We start from the raw sequence: 17,091 nt of genomic DNA, 5'->3' as shown, positions 1-17,091 counted from the left end.
TACTATTTTTTGCCCATGGTAGCATAAGGTCTTAATTGTCTTAATGTTATTCTTCAATGCATAATTCTGTCTTCAAAATCCATTTGACCCAATTTCAGCGACAAATTTTCGAACTAATTTCATTTGTCTTCTTTAAGAATTAGACGCCAGAATTACTTACAAATTGAAAACAACAATCGAGCCCACAAAACTTATGACTTCATCTTGTTTGTAATTGAAAATTAAATTAAGTGCCCATAAATTTATAGAAGATTTCCGTTTCCTTTTCATTTTTATTGAAAGGAAAAGACAAAATTCAATTAACCGCATGCAGTCTTTAAACTCCGCTTACATACTTACTTCGGAGTGTGAAGCTAACCGCTAATGTGCATTAATGCGGACTTTAACACAAACTAGTACAAGTCAATCGATGTGTACGGAAAATCGTTTACCCGGTGGGAAATTCTCTGCTACATATATGATGTTATTTCTTGTAGGGATTAGTGAATCTTACTACTTCCACTCAAACCTTCCATTTAGATACGAAAGTTATGACTTCATTCTATCAAACTTTTATGGATTGTAATATTATAGCGGCAAAGTGGCAGCCAGATATATAGTATAACGGGTTTTTGAATAAGAGCGCTACAAAATAAAAAAAAAAACAAGTAAGAAAGGGCTAAGTTCGGGTGTCACCGAACATTTTATACTCTCGCATGGTAAAGTGATAATCGAGATTTCATAATACGTCATTTACATATTTTTCAAATACCGTATTTTTGTAAAGTTTTATTCCGCTATCATCATTGGTTCCTAATGTTTATACTCGTATTATACAGAGAAGGCATCAGATGGAATTCAAAATAGCTTTATATTGGAAGAAGGCGTGGTTGTGAACCGATTTCACCCATATTTCGTACATGTCATCAGGGTGTTAAGAAAACATTATATACCGAATTTCATTGAAATCGGTCTAGTAGCTCCTGAGATATGCTTCTTGGTCCATAAGTGGGCGGCGCCACGCCCATTTTAAATTTTTAAAAAAAGCCTGGGTGCAGCTTCCTTTTGCCACTTCTTCCGTAAAATTTAGTGTTTCTGACGTTTTTTGTTAGTCCGTTAACGCACTTTTAGTGATTTTCAACATAACCTTTGTATGGGAGGTGGGCGTGGTTATTATCCGATTTCTTCCATTTTTGAAATTTATATGGAAATACCTGAAGAAAACGACTCTGTAGACTTTGGTTGACATAGCTATAGTAGTTTCCGAAATATGTACAAAAAACTTAGTAGGGGGCGGGGCCACGCCCACTTTTCCAAAAAACCTGCTTCTAAATATGCCCCTCCCTAATGCGATCCTTTGTGCCAAATTTCACTTTAATATCTTTATTTATGGCTTAGTTATGACACTTTATAGGTTTTCGGTTTCCGCCATTTTGTGGGCGTGGCAGTAGGCCGATTTTGCCCATCTTCGAACTTAACCTTCTTATGGAGCCAAGGAATACGTGTACCAAGTTTCATCATGATATCTCAATTTTTACTCAAGTTACAGCTTGCACAGACGGACGGACGGACAGACGGACGGACAGACGGACAGACGGACGGACGGGACGGACAGACAGACATCCGGATTTCGACTCTACTCGTCGCCCTGATCACTTTGGTATATATAACCCTTTATCTGACTCTTTTAGTTTTAGGACTTACAAACAACCGTTATGTGAACAAAACTATAATACTCTCGTTAGCAACATTGTTGCGAGAGTATAAAAACGGTAGGGATGTCAATGAAGTTCTTTATTCCTGTGAAAGTAGATTCGATACCGATATGTATGGAACTCTATTTCTTTTGCAAGCCACCACGGGCACGCTTGGAGAAGTCCAGATGCTGAATCCAATTTTCGATGGTTGTCAAGCATAAATCGACGGATAATGCTGCAATTTCACATTCGATATTCGTACGTCGTCAATCGTCGCTGACTTATTGGCATAGACCATAGACTTGACGTAGCTTCACAGGAAATAGACCAAAACTTGGTTTTCAACAAATCGATTGTGACATTCGCTGTGTGGCTTGTGGCACCGTCCTGTTGGAACCACATATTGTCCATGTCCATACCATCCAATTCGGGCCAAAAATATTCGGTGTTCATTGAGCGGAGCGGTTTCCATTCACACTAACGTGCCGGTCTTCACAATCACGAAAGAAGTATGGTTCAAAGACGCCGCCGGCCCATAAACCGTAATTTTTTCACTATGCAACCCAATAACCTTATTGACGAAGTCGATTTTTCGATGAAAATCCGAATAATTTTCAAGTTGTCGAACATACGACGATTACAGTTTGTAAGAATGTAGGTCAAGATCTTTTTTAAAAATTCGCCACAATGACGTCACAGAGATAACGCTTGAGAACGACATGTGAGAGACCGATTTGGGTCTTCTTCAATTGATGCGCTAGCGGCTCTCGACACTACGGGCACATCTTTGTCTTATTGGCACGGAACAGTTTGTACTGTGCCTGTAAATTGAAATTTTTTCACTAAACGCTCAACTGTTGATCTGACAGGCCGATTATGATGATCATAAATTGGATGTAGCGCTCACAAAGTTGAGACCCTAGACTCCGAATTTCGGTAGTAAATTTTAATAATTTCGATTTGTTGTTGGGTCGTATATCTTTCCATGATGAAATGGCAAACCTTATTGAAGAAAAATGTTAAAAGAGCGGAAAAAATATGGCATCGTTTGCTGTCCCTATCGGTCTACTTTTGTAGCGTGTCTATTGAAAAACCTGTTTATACGCAAAGTTCTTTTATTAGTTAGTGAACAGTAACTGAATTCTAGGTAGTTCTGGACAAGGATTTCGTTACGCTTGGAAAGTAGCCTGAATGAAATTTCCTCTCAAAAATCTTTTATACATACGTCGTATGCGTTAAATATGGAAACTTATAGTAGTCGCCTCATGGGAAAACCATGTTTAAAGAAGACTGATGTTCTTACATGAAAGTGAAAGAAATATGAAAGCCGTTTCTTAACGTGTTATAGCATGATAAGTGTAAATTAACATGTGAAAATATAGACCAGAAATGGAAACAAACTCTCCGAAATTTATAGTATATTTTTAAACAGAAATAATTTCGAACATTTTTATAATGGGTTGTCAAAAAAGTCTTGCGGTATTTTTATGGAATTTTTTTTTATTGAAATTGAAATGAATTTTTGATGACTCATGTCCAGCTCTTGACTAATGCTAGGGCTGCTACTATGCCGGTCTCTTTCGACCAATTCAGCGATTTTATCGCAATTTTCGACGACAGGCCTTGAGCGTGGCGCAACCAAAACGTTGAAACCATCGTTGTGCGGTGGAAATGGAAACTGTATCGGGTCCATAAACTGCACAAATTTTATTGGCGGCTTGAGATGCATTTTTGCCTTTATCGTAGTAGTACTGTAAAATATGCCGTATTTTCTCTTTATTTTGCTCCATGTTGGCGACGCTATGACTCACGAACGGCTTTCAAGAAACGACAATCAATCAAACACGTGTTAGCGCGTGAAATGAGATTTCCAAAAAGATATAGCATGACCCGATTCGACGAATAAAACTAGAACTACGCGCTTTCAGCGCCAACTAGCGAAAATACCGCAAGACTTTTTTGACAACCCTATAATATATTTAGTGATTTGTTTGTACACATTTAATCAGATTAAATTGAAAATGTTTTAAAAAAAGATCTACATCAAGTAGAAAAACTTTAGAGAGTTAACCATTTTGACTACTTCATACAAATCTTTTTTGAATCTTGTTCGGATTTGTGCGATTCACATTCTTTCCTTTCTTGGAATGAAATTAATAAGAAAGAATAATCGGAAAGGTATTATCCAAGCCAAAGTCGACGGTTCTACATCAAGTACAATTTTTATACGAAAGTTTCGAATAAATTTCCAAAATAAATTTTAATATTTTTTTTTAATTTAATATTATTTTTAAAGTAAATTAAAATATTTTTAGATAATACTATTTTAACTATCCGAATCTAATTAAAATACTCACGAAGTTAGACGCAAAAGAGAACTTATAATAGCTTTCAACAGCAAATTTTCTGGGAATAGAAAAAATAATAAAAAAGAATTGAAAAAAGTTTTCGAAATAATTCTGCGATCATTTTCTAAGATGGAGAGCTTTTTCTTAACATTCGAATATAAGAAAATATCCAAAAAGAATACTAAGCTCGATGAAATTTGTCAAATTTGATTATATTGTGTTGATGTAAGCAAAATTTTCCTACTGGGTAGGTGGGTAAGACATTATACGCAGCTTCCGTTTTGTAAAAAAAAAGTTAGAACTTAAAGTTGGTGTTATTGTATTAATTGATGGCGCTGAAGTTGTAACCCTTAAAGTTCTATGGTATATACAAACATACATATACATATATATACATATACATATGTATTTACATTGAATGATTAGACGGCAATAATTACCCAATGTTTCTTACTAACACAGTTGAATGGCGAAGAACAAAACAAACAGCCAAACCGTAACTTAGGCGTTATTACGTATTTATTAGTGGCTAAAAGTGCATGCTCTGAAGATTTCTTAAAGCTGTGCTGAAAGCAAACTCACATAATCTCTCAAAAATGGGAGTAATTATGTAAGTTACATAATAAGAGACGGTCTTAGCCACACACATAGCAGGAATAAACGAACACAAAGTAATAAAACAACAACATAAACTTAAAAAATTACAACAAAAATACAATTAAAATCTACAACAACAACAATGTTACAAAAAATACAAAAACAATGTTTTTTAAAATCTACAATAACAACAACGTTAATATCAAATGAACAACAACACAATTAAAATTTACAAAAACAACAACGTTAATATAAAATCAACAACAAAAATTTCAAATCTACAACAACAACAACATTTACAAAAACAATGTTATAATTAAAATCTACAACAACAACAACGTTAAGAAATTACAGAAAACGATGTTTTCAAAAACTACAACAACAATAACGTTAATATAAAATCGACAACAACACAGTTAAAATTCAGAACAACAACAACGTTAAAAAAAATACAAAAACAGTGTTTTTGAAAACTACAGCAACAACGTTATAAAAAGCGTTATTAAAAATTACAAAAACAACGTAAATAAAAAATTACAACAACAACAATAAAGCATTAGTGGTAGTTAATGACAGTAATGCCATTTCGACAACTTCGAGAAATTTTTTTTTTGATTAGGGGGGGACAAAAATTAAAATTGCGTGCGTAGAAGACACGAGAAGCTGCGGGAAAATGCACTCACACAGACAGACTTCAAATGAAAACCAAACTGAAATTGAACAAATAACAATTATTAGTTTGTATGTATGTGTGTGTGTATGTGAACTGAAGGAAGTAATCGCGTAAAGCAGTTTATATGTATGTACTATATATACATATATGTATTTATCAATGTATGTATGTGTATACGCGTATGAGTGTGTGTATGCCTGTCCTTAAGTAGTAGTTAAATTAAAATTACTACTCTGCCGCCACTTTCACAATGCCTTTGATTATAAAGCAAATCGAGGTAAGAGAAAAATTGCAGCAACAACAAAAATAAAAACAAAAACAAATAAATAAATTAAAACTCAATTGAAAAGCAATGCGTTCGTAAAATTTCTACACCAACATGCGCCTGGCAACCCTCACCAATGCGTTGTAAGCTGGCATTTCTACGCTTAAGTGAAAATTTCCCACAGCTTTGCGGCTAAGCAGAAGTACATGTGTACACGCAGCTGCTGGCTTTGGCTTAAGAAGACGCTACTACAATTTACTTAAAGTTGGGCACTAAAAATACAAACACGCACACATACACTCACAATTTGGTGGCCGCATACTTACCCAATCGCCTTAAGTAGCGGTTACAACTGTTTATTACATTGTTTTGTTGTTGCTTTTTTGGAAATAATTTTATATTTCACATGCACTGCGCTTGTACTTAGTTAGTCGCTGTTACCTTGTCTTTTTGTTGTTGCTATCTCAGCGCAGTGGTTGCGCAGCCGTTGTCTAATTTAATCATAAAACCAAAATTTACAGTAAAACCTGTTGAGAAGTGTCACTAACGACAGTGCATTGTGCGTAACAATAAAAACAATTGCATAGACGCACATATACACATACAAATATACCAAACAGTAAACACTTATACACATACATACATATACGTAGCTTAGAGAGGTCTACAGTGAGCCTGAGTTCAGCAGCCTTTGTCTTGGCTTTTACGGAAGTTTACATAAGTGTAGACGCAACAAATACAAAAGCTTCATATTATAAATGGAAGCCGTTAAAAGTAATTGCGTTGAAAATGGAGCATGAACTTCCGATTTTAATTATTATTTGCTTAACATTACTAATAATTTCACAGGCTTACTCGCATGAATAAAATTTGTGTGGCTTTTGCTAAGCTCAGATGTAATGCTGGAACCACAAAGCAAATTATTAGCTCACAGCACATATTCAGCTTAAGAAATTTGTAGCTGAATAAAGAATTGAAGACAATTGTGGAACTTCGATCTAGGGTTTGGCGTCATTTTCGCTTTCGGTACCTATTCAGCTTACGAAAATAGCAGCTGAATAAAACGCGAAGATACAAAGCAAAGCTATCCTTCAATTTATTTAGTCCTGTTTAATTTCAGCACGTATTCAGCTTAAAGTAATAATAGCTAAATAATACAGTGAGGAATAAAGTTGGTTTTCTCACTCAATATTGAAGTTCTAAAAGTAGCTGAATAATGTACAGAAAGCTAGAGTTCGACTGCGCATAAAGCTCAGCAGCTTTCTAGCCTTCAGCGTTTATTCAGCTTAAGAAATTATAGTTGAAACTGCATTAAGCCAACGAAACAGGTTAGTAGCTCTCCCGTTTTTCAATACTTATTTAGATCTAGAAAATAATAGCTGAATAAGGCATTTCGTGATAGACGAGGTTTTTTTTATCACGTTTTGAAGTTCTGGGGAATATATTCAACTTCGGATTATGGCAGCTGAATAAGGTACGATAACACAAAATAAAATTATACATCCGATTTTCCACTCTTACTGGTTTCCAGTATTAATTCAGCTAACAAGAAAGGAAGCTGAATAAAGTACCGAAAAGCAAATAAGCTGAAAACCCAAACTTGATGTGCCAGCTCTAGTTCTAGCAATTTTTAATCTATATTTTTAATACCAAAAAATACAACCTTTCTACACCAGTTAGTATTAATTTAGTTCGTAATTTCCGTAGTTAGTAGTTAAGGTTGGACTACCATTGGCATTCTAACCGATAACAAGCCATCAACCTTGATCTCTCGCTATCTTAGTTTCGAGTTTCTAATGAAACTCACCCGCTTTTGTTTCGATAGTGCATTCAAGATAATCTATAAAGTGGTACCTCAAGTTTAATGTAAAGCCTGTAGGTGTTGTGACTGGATAGGTTATATGTTTTAAAGCCTTTCAGATTCAAATCAGCTACATGATTACATGAGATAGTATAAAGAATATCGGAATTCCATAATTGTTGAAGGTTTATAGTCATTAATAGTAACCTTCCGGTCTTCCGGACTGAGCAATTTGCTCAAGTTTTTGCCATCTTAAATTGAACTCAATCTCTCAAAACAGCAGATTCTGTTATGCAAGCCCGCCGCAATTCATCCAGTTTTAACTTAGATAAAGAATGATTAGCTGTATCTGAAAAATAAGGAATACCTCAAGGTTTTATGTGATCGAGAGTGAGATCAGTGCTACAATGATATCCACAATATTTCCTTGTGAAGAAATTTTGGAAATTTTGCAACTCCAAGTCGTAGGTTAAAACGAATATAGTATTCTTTATTTACTATAGATTAATTTTTTACTTGTGGTTCTTCTTTAAAGCCTCTGATGTGTTCTCCACCTTGCTCTGTTTCCTCCGACGTCAAATACTCTCATAGCTGGAGTGTTTTCGTCAATTCGGATGATATGACCTAGCCTGCGTAGCCGCTGTGTAATTCGTTGAACTATGTCAATGTCGTCGTATGTTTGGAACAGCTCATCGACTGCGGTATTTGCTGTTGCGCAAAGGACCATAAATCTTCCAAAGAACCTTTCTCTCGAAAACTCATAACGACGACTCATCAGATTTTGTCATCGTCTATGCCTCTGCTCCATATAGCAGGACGGGGATGATGAGTAACATGTAGAGTTTAGTCTTTGTTCGTCAACAGTAACAGTCATAACTTCAAAGTCGTAGATAGCACCTGTTGGCGCGAGTGATGCTGCGTTCGATTTCGAAACTGATGTTGTTATTGGTGTTAATGCTGGTTCCAAGACAGACGAAATTGTCTACGATTACAAAGTTATAACTGTCAACAGTGACGCGGGAGCCAAGTCACCAGTGCGACGACTATTTTTTTGATGACAGGACATATTTCGTCTTACCCTCGTTTACTACCAGACCCATTTACTTCGCTTCCTTATTCAGTCTGAAGAAAGCAGAACTAACGACGCGGTTGTTATGGCCAATGATATCGATATTATCTAGAAGATCATACTTTCTCTTTTCAGCTTTACATCTCGAATTATTTTCTCCGGGAGTAGATTGAAGAGATCACGGATTGGGAGGCGCCTTTTCTGAAACCACGTTTGATATCGAACGTTTTGGAGAGGTCCATCCGGTCCATCCATGCATCGTGACGGAGCATTTGGTATTGCTCAACGGCAGTTTACACAGCCGGGGATACCAAATTCAGACACAGTTGCATAAAGGCTCCTTTTTGTGCTGTTAAAAACAGTTAGTCAAAGTCAAACGAAAGGGTTTACTTTCTTAGCTGATTGTTTAAGAGGAACTACAGATAAATTTTCCGGAACCTAACTGCTACTCTATTAGATAATATTTATTAAACCGCTTACTACATAATTTCCCTAGTATTATACTTTCTAGAAACTCAACCCATGAACTTAATCACTCAAGGAAATGACATTGACTGTCAATTTGACAGTTTCAAGAAAACAACAATTAAAATTTGAGAGTGTTAAAAGAAATCCATAAAAATTGAATTAAATAGAATGAAAAATGTGTTGACTAGTGGTACAATTTTGTCTCTAATTATTATACTTTAGTGTTTTTATAACTTACACAGAAACCGAAGCGGAACTCGGTGGGCAAATAGGCAACTGAACAAATAGAAAAGATGAAAACCACAACAATAGTCGCATACTCACTGAGTCCAAATAAGAAGTAGGTAAAGTAAAAATAAAACTTTCAGCATACAAAGGCAAGAAATTGTAACCGAAATGCACCGGATGTGGTTGCGTATGTTTGTCTAACTTCCTTTTATTGTCGCTTACGCAAACTCACACACACATGCACAAAATATATAAATGAGCGCTTGATGAACAAAGAAATGTGTCTCAAATGCTGCGTGGCGTGAACGAGTGGCAGACGAATGATGGCAATAAAATAATGTGAAGAAAAATATTTTAAGAAAAAATTAAAAAAAATAGATAAAGCATACATATTTACACAAGCAATATTTGCTTTAACTTTTGGAGAAATACTATTTAATAGAGCCAATTCTGGGAAGCGAGATTAGAAGAGTGAAAATGAAGTGCAAGGTGCATTCAAGTGAAGAAATTAAAATAAAAATTTAAATAGTTGGAAAATTATCTTATCTTAAACTATTTTTGTTTGTGGCTTCTAACAAATATTTGTTCTTTCTTTCAATACAATTTGAGTAAAATTGTATGAAATTTGAAGTACGGAGTCATACTAATAGCGATGGCCTAGGCATATTATAAGTTCCCTAATATTGTATATAGCCTTGAAAACACCTCAATTTTTGCACCGGTGTTTAAATTCCATTCCCCCTAGTTCGGTGGAATGTTCGAAGGTATGAACTCCGAAAGGTTTAAGCCCAAACGTGGGGCAGTCAAGAAGGAAGTGTTGAGTTGTTTTCACCTCGTTCTCTTCCATAGGGTGTTCAAAGCCCCACTTAGGGTGAAGAAACTAGATATCCTGCGATCGGTCTTGGAATAAAAGGCTTTTGCGACAGCGCATGTACCGATGGTGACCCAGCCCTGCTCCAGCTCCCGTGAAGCTATTTAGTAGTAGAACACAAGAGGATACGCGAGCACCGACCCGCTCCCATTCTACCTATAGCCGTTCTAGGGTGCCCTTTCTTGCTAGCTCATCAGCTTTGCAATTTCTTGCGATTTCGCTGTTGCCTGGCACCCATACCAGTCTTATCACAAAGACACTCAGCGTTATTGATAGCGAGGTTAGACATCGACCAAACCTGAAGCCACTGTAAATAAGTTTAAGGCTGTATCATTGCTTTGCTATCTGAGTGAATAGTCACTTCTCTGGAGGAGACTACACTCCGAAGCCGCAGAACTACTATTGCCTTAATGGCTGCAATCTCGGCCCGGAAGACCCCCAACCAACCTTCCCTCCAAGCTTTAAACCAACCGTAAAGAAGCAGACTGCCCCATTTCTTCAACGGCTTTTTCCCACCCACAATTTCCTCATCGGTATATGGGCAGAGAAGAAACCGTCAGAGCACGGTTGGCCACTCCATGATCCAAGTGATCCGGTATACAGTCAAAGTGTGTGAGGATATCTTAGTTTTTAGATAATTGATACTTTTAAGAACCCAGATTCTCTGAGTCTGATGACAACTTTCGCAGCCATACACCTTCCGACGATGTCTACGGGCTCTGTGTGGTAAGTGCCAAGGTTGAAGTGGACGTTAGTGCAGCAAACATGCTGATGAGCGCCGCCTATTGAACGCTCTCGAGGTTCTTTGCAAGTGTGGTCTTTTCTAGAGCCCTCTAACACATAAAGACTCCATAGTATATGTATAATGGGATTGACTGCGGGGTCGAAGAGCCAGAGGACCACTTTCAGTACGAGACCCCACCTTTTTCCAATAGCTCCTCTACAGCAGTATTAGGCAATTGATGCATTTTTTGCACTCTCTTCGATATTCTTCCATGAAAGCTTTCTGTCCAGGATGAGCCGTAGATATTTCACTGTATATGCCGTTTGCAGACGGATGTCTCCCATTTGCCACAGCGGTGCCACCGCTAGGTTTCCCGAAATGTGCAAAAATTGTTAATGTCTTCTAATTCCAGTGACTTTAATTATTTCATTTTCACACCTTATTCACCACGAATAGAGTTGATCTTCTGATGGGTCTTCGGATATTTAAATAAAAAATTTAGTTGAATATCAAACCTTCGACATAACCGAAGTGATTCTTGCCTATTTTTCTTTCCCCTACAACAATCCCACAAGTATAGATATCCTTACAAATTTATCAATTTCACCGCATAATTTTTTTCCAACAAAAGTCGTTGAAAAAAAACAAGAAGAAAATTGTAGCCGTAAGGCAGACAGCACAAGCCAACACGCTGTCGAGTCTATAAAAGGATTCAATATTAAAATTAATTTATAATCAGGCGCTGCTGGCACGCGAGCAAGTGAGGAAGTGGCAAGCGAACAGGCAAATGAATTTCGATAAGCTGCGGAGCGAAAAAATCTCAAAGAAAATAATAACAAGTTAAAGGCAACAAATGCAAAAAAATATTGAAAAAGTACGCGCTGCAGTCAAAGTAACTGGCAGCAAAGAAATCACAAGAGAATGCCGCAGAAAAAATCGACTGCGGAAAATTGGTGGAAGAAGTGATTTTTTGAAAGGCAACAGTTGCGGCAGAAAGGGTTAACGAGTAGGCGAGCTATGGTTAAAATATAATAGCAGACGCTAGCGTGGTGGAGTGGTGCGCAGTTTAAGACACATTTAAGTACAGTAGCAGACGGTGACTTTTAGTGGTTTATGGCAGGTTTTCGATTTTTCGCGGTGCGCCGCGTTTCTTTGAATTTGTTTCCAGTTTTTTGGGTGTTTTTATAAAATTTTGCTACCAAATGGCGGGCAATAAGTTTGACTGCCAAAAGGATACAAATTTATTGTGCTTTTGAATTTTTACTTCCTAGATATTAACTCTTATTTGTAAGCGTTTGGGGTAAAAAATATATATACACATAAATATAAACAAATCCAAGCTGCCGGGCTTAATTTATGCCGCGCCGCCACCAATAAGGCTAACAGACGTCTATATCTAGCACGTCTTGATTCTTTTCGTTTTTTGCTTGTATTATTTTCTATCTATCCGCTAATTTCCTTGCCGCGCCCGCTATTGCGCTCGCTTCCGTTTCCGTTTTACGGCGTATCGAAGGCGATTAAGTAGTTTGCTGCAATATGAGGTATACAACTAGGCGCGGAGACGCGCTGGAATGGGTGTAATGAAGGTATATTTTTATAATTTTCAATGTTTGACGTCAGTAAGAAATAATAAAAACCATTTTGCTAAGAGGAGCGCGGAAAAAATTACAAATGGATAAAAGTGCAAAATAGTGCGTAGAGCAACAGGGAGGCTCAGTTTCTGAAAATATTTATTTAATGTAGTTAAAAAGTGAATACATAAGCAAGTCAGTAACAACTTGAGTACTAAATATTATAAGTGGGGCTGAAGTAGTTTAGTCTTAATCTGTTGGCATGACATATAAGTACAAAACATTCAACGCCAAATCGTGAATTGCGTAGAATATTTGTCCAACTTAGAAAGTTCGGAAATTGTAAAGCAAGTTCTTCCAATTCCGGAAGTTCGACTCTGATGCAGAAAGCTAAATTGCGTTTCGGATAAGAGCACATACATTTTCAAAGGCTAAATATTACTCCAAATTGTGAGGCGATGTAGGAACTGGCTCATATATATTTTATTGAAATTATTCTAGGAAACATTTTCGGTCTCATTTTCAGCTCATTTGTATGCTTAGAGCCAGCAAAGTTTCACTTTAAAGTTCTTTGATGTATGATATGCTATGTCATACAATTCTGTCTAGAGCTGAACTTTGCGACCTCTACATTAGTTCTGCATGTGTTGAGGCTAAGCTTTCGACCTCTATGTTAGGTTTTCGTGTACTTAGGCCTCTAGGCAATATCAAGGGATAACTTCTGAGCTCAGTTCGACGGTTTGTTTGTGTTCGGTATAGAGACTGAGTTTTGGGCTTTTAATTTTTAAGACAGGTATCAACAAGCTATAGGAGCTAGATTCTGATTAATAGCACTAGTTTTAATCAAAATTCTCGACTTATTTTTGAAAGTACTCTGATTTTATCGGACTAATGAAAGGTCTTCAAAGATCTTGGCTGCCTTCCAAGCTGGTGGACTTGATAAGGTGATTTTTCCGCAGATTTTACCAGACATTGAGAGCGGATATGTAGTTTATCTTTAAAAATTAGAGAAGAATAAATACAAATAATTGTAAAAAAAAAATTTAAAAATTAAAAAAAATTAAAAATTAAAATTTTTTTCTTTTCAGTTTTCTAAAATAAATTTTCCAAAAAACATTTAAAATTATTAACTTTTTAAATTTTCTAAAAGTAAATTAAAAAAAATTTAAAATTATTAATTTTTTTCAATTTTCTAAGAAAAGATATCTAATAATATTAAACCTTTGTTATTGTAAAAAATTGTTAAAAAAATTAAAAAACTTTTTTTCAGTTTTCTAAAAAAAAAATTTCCAAAAAAAATTTAAAATTATTAATTTTTTAAATTTTCTAAAAGAAAATTAAAAAAAAATTGAAATGATAATTTTTTTTTTTCAATTTTCTAAGAGAAATTATCTAACAATATTAAAACTTTTTTTACATAAGGTATAAAAAATTTTCAAAACTTTTTAACCAAATTTTCTAAAAACAAATCAAGCACCCTGTAAATATGAAATATCATTATTCTATTTTTTTGGTGAAAGCGTTAACTTTTTTTCATGCAAAAAATTCTAAAAATGTTTTCGTAAATTTTTCAAACCAACGAGTTTATGGAACACCCTTTTAAATCGAAACTCAATTGTTTTTGTTTTTTTCTGAAAAAAAGAAGGAAAGCACCAAAAGTTGCGAAAGGGTTGCTCTGACTTTGCCGCCAGCTGGTGCCCGGAGTGGGCTGCGGACACACAAAAGATTATTACAACAACAAAAACACCAAAAACATCTTAAAGAAAAATCGCTGTTCGATTGCAGCAACATACCACCCGCTGTTTATTATTGTTTTCATACAAATATTTCCTCAATTCATGGCAATAATGAAAAAATAACAATAACAACATTAATAGAAAGAAAAAATTACAGGCGCGTGCAAAAAATTAAAAGAAATTAAACAAGTCAATGCAACAAAGCGTAGCAAGTAAACAAACAGACGACAGGGGTGAAATGCTTAACTGCAAAGTAATAAAAGAGTACAAGCAAGAAAAACTTCGCCAAAGAACAACAACAAAAATGGCGCTGAAAGCTCGGCAGGCTGCAAGAGTTGACGGAAGGAGAGGACGGTCCAACCGACAGTCACCGTCTGCCGCTGATCCTTTATAATTTTTACCGTTTTGTTTCATTTCTTAGCCAACTGTTTCATAAGTATACGCAACAACAACAATGTGTTTAAGTAAAAAATGCTTGCATTGTAAAAATAACACGCAAAGCATAATTTTTCTTTTATTTTCTGGTGTTCGCCTCACTTTTGACTCTCAGAAAGGGCTACTTTTGACAACCGATTGTAATGAAAAATTAATTATTTGTGCAATATTTTGTTTGCTTTGTTGGGTAGGCACACCCCCCACACAACCGAACTGCGTCAATGCATAATTGTTTGATTACTTTTGGTCAGCAACATGTTGCTAGGTTACTTTCTTGCGATTTGTGTGAGTTGTGGCGTTGAGATTAATTTAAATGAAAATATTTTTGGTTTGAGAAGATTAAAGTTATTTTCGGAATTACACCGAAGCTATAACAACCTTAACAAATTAAGAAAATTCCATAAAACAACTCGATTTTGATCATTCAGTTTGTAGGACAGCTATACGCTATAGTGAATCGATATTGGCGCTTTCGACAAATGAGGAACATCTTATAGAGTAAAGGGGTATGAAAACTTTCAGAACGATATCTCAAAGACTGTGTGACTAATTTGCATATACACTGAAAGTTTGGCGGATATGGCTATATTGACTCAGCTCGTCAGAGTGTTCACTTATATATTTTTTTTCTGGGGTCCCTGACGTGGGTTATATCCTGTACATAAAAGTTCATTTTTATGCTGCCCGTGCAACTGATTAAGGATGATTTCTACATAAGAACAATTTTCAGGATATATGATAATCGTTTTTGGTAGTGAGCTGAGCCTTCAATAAGTTAAGGGGTCCCGGTGGTCTACAACCCTCAAATTATGAGTTTTTTTCTGGATTTTTTTTTAGGTTTAAAAAAAGAGCAATCAATTTAAAATTTTTACAGTTTATTTATACATTTATGAAAAATACAAAAATATTTTTTTGTTAAATAAAAAAAATGTTTAACAATATTAAAAATGGCGTCCAAAAAAAGCTATCTTAAAAGATGACTCCCGGTGTCGTTGTTGATTTTGACTCTTCTAAACATCTGAAACATAAAAACCAAATAAATTATTAATCAGTAGGAGTGCAGCTATCGCTGGGACTACAACCCCCAAAAAAAAAATTGAATATTAAAAAATTTCACGCTTTTGAAGTTCAGATTTTTAAAACAGCTATTTTTGAAACAGTTTTAGATCAAAAAAAAAATCGAAGTTCTTAAAATTAAAATTTGATCGTTGTTCCAGCGATAGATATTGATCTTATAAGCACCATATTAAAATTTCAAGTGATTCGCATGGATAAAATAATGTGAATATCCTTCCTTAAAGAACTAAACTTTCGAACTATCAAAAAAAAAATCGATTTTTTGAAAATTCTAGACCACCGGGACCCCTTAAGTTAGGTTAACCGGTTAGTTTATACGATATAAATAGACCACCCCAATTCGTCTGTCAGCTCTCTGAAATTTCATTCTGTATCGTTTACCCTCTTTCCTGTACTAATTCGGTAGTCAGGCGTAGGGCACTTTGGTGTTATCAACAGTTATTTCGTTTCCTGGAATTCCTTTGTGGCCGAAATCCATTATAGATACATACATATATGCAACCGCTTTCGGGCAACCCCTGCATTTACTGCCTTCCTGCTTCTAAGGAATCGCTCTGAGGTAATACGATGTGAGATTATTGCCTTAATTGTTGCCTGACGTATGTATTAATGTTATTATGTTGTTTGTTTTTGCGAACTATGGGCTATTGTGCCCTCTTCTACTAGGTATCACATAGGTCACAAAAGCCCTGCACTTTAAAAGACTCCAGGTGCTTGCTGGTCGCTAGTGAGCTGATGTCATTCCTGTCCACGTAGATGGATCCTAGTGCCTTCAGCGGTCTTTTACAAATTGATAAAAAGTCTAGAATCAGGTGTTCTGAAATTTCCTGGTTGATATCGTAAAACCGGCAGTTTGCGTAAGTTGGAGAAGTGCTTCCTAAGCCTGCAGTGCCCTGTATAGACCGCGACAATACCGCGATAGACGGAATTTGTCTCGAGGAAGGTAGATTATATCTCTAAAGCTTGCCAGTTTGTAACTTCCCAGTAGTAGCTTGGCGTGGCGCATTCGTGTTTTCTACTTTATGGTGTGGAGCTCCACCGCAATGCATGGTTCTGGTTCCATCATATTGGATGCCGCCGCAGAGCGGGCTAGTTTGTCGGGTACTCCTTTATTCTTCGGCACCCAGATCAGGTGTAACGGCATCAGTTATTTATTTGCTCAAAAAATGTGGATTGGGCAGACTAGACTAATAAATAGTGCATCCTCATAATTGACTTGGATTTTAATTGAGCGAATGTTAAGACTGACTTTGAGGGTTTTCCATTGTCCCATATGTAGCACCAATATGAAAATTAGTTATTGTTCTATTAGTTATTAGTTCGTATAACTGTAAATGGAAAATTTTAAATTTATGTGAAAATCTTAAGTAAAAAGTTACAGTGTGCATAGAAAGTATGGGTCCAAAAAAAGTTGATTACAAAAAAAATTAAATTTATGTTAATTTCTTTAGCAAAAAATGTTAAAAAAATATTTTCGAAGTGAATAACCACAGCTAATTTAATTAACTGCGTTAATTAGGCATTGAACCTGAACTGTAAGCATATCTTGGCA

The sequence above is a fragment of the Bactrocera neohumeralis genome, chromosome 5 (assembly GCF_024586455.1).
Source record: "Bactrocera neohumeralis isolate Rockhampton chromosome 5, APGP_CSIRO_Bneo_wtdbg2-racon-allhic-juicebox.fasta_v2, whole genome shotgun sequence".
NCBI lineage: Eukaryota > Metazoa > Arthropoda > Insecta > Diptera > Tephritidae > Bactrocera > Bactrocera neohumeralis.
Note: the sequence above shows the minus strand (reverse complement) of the source record.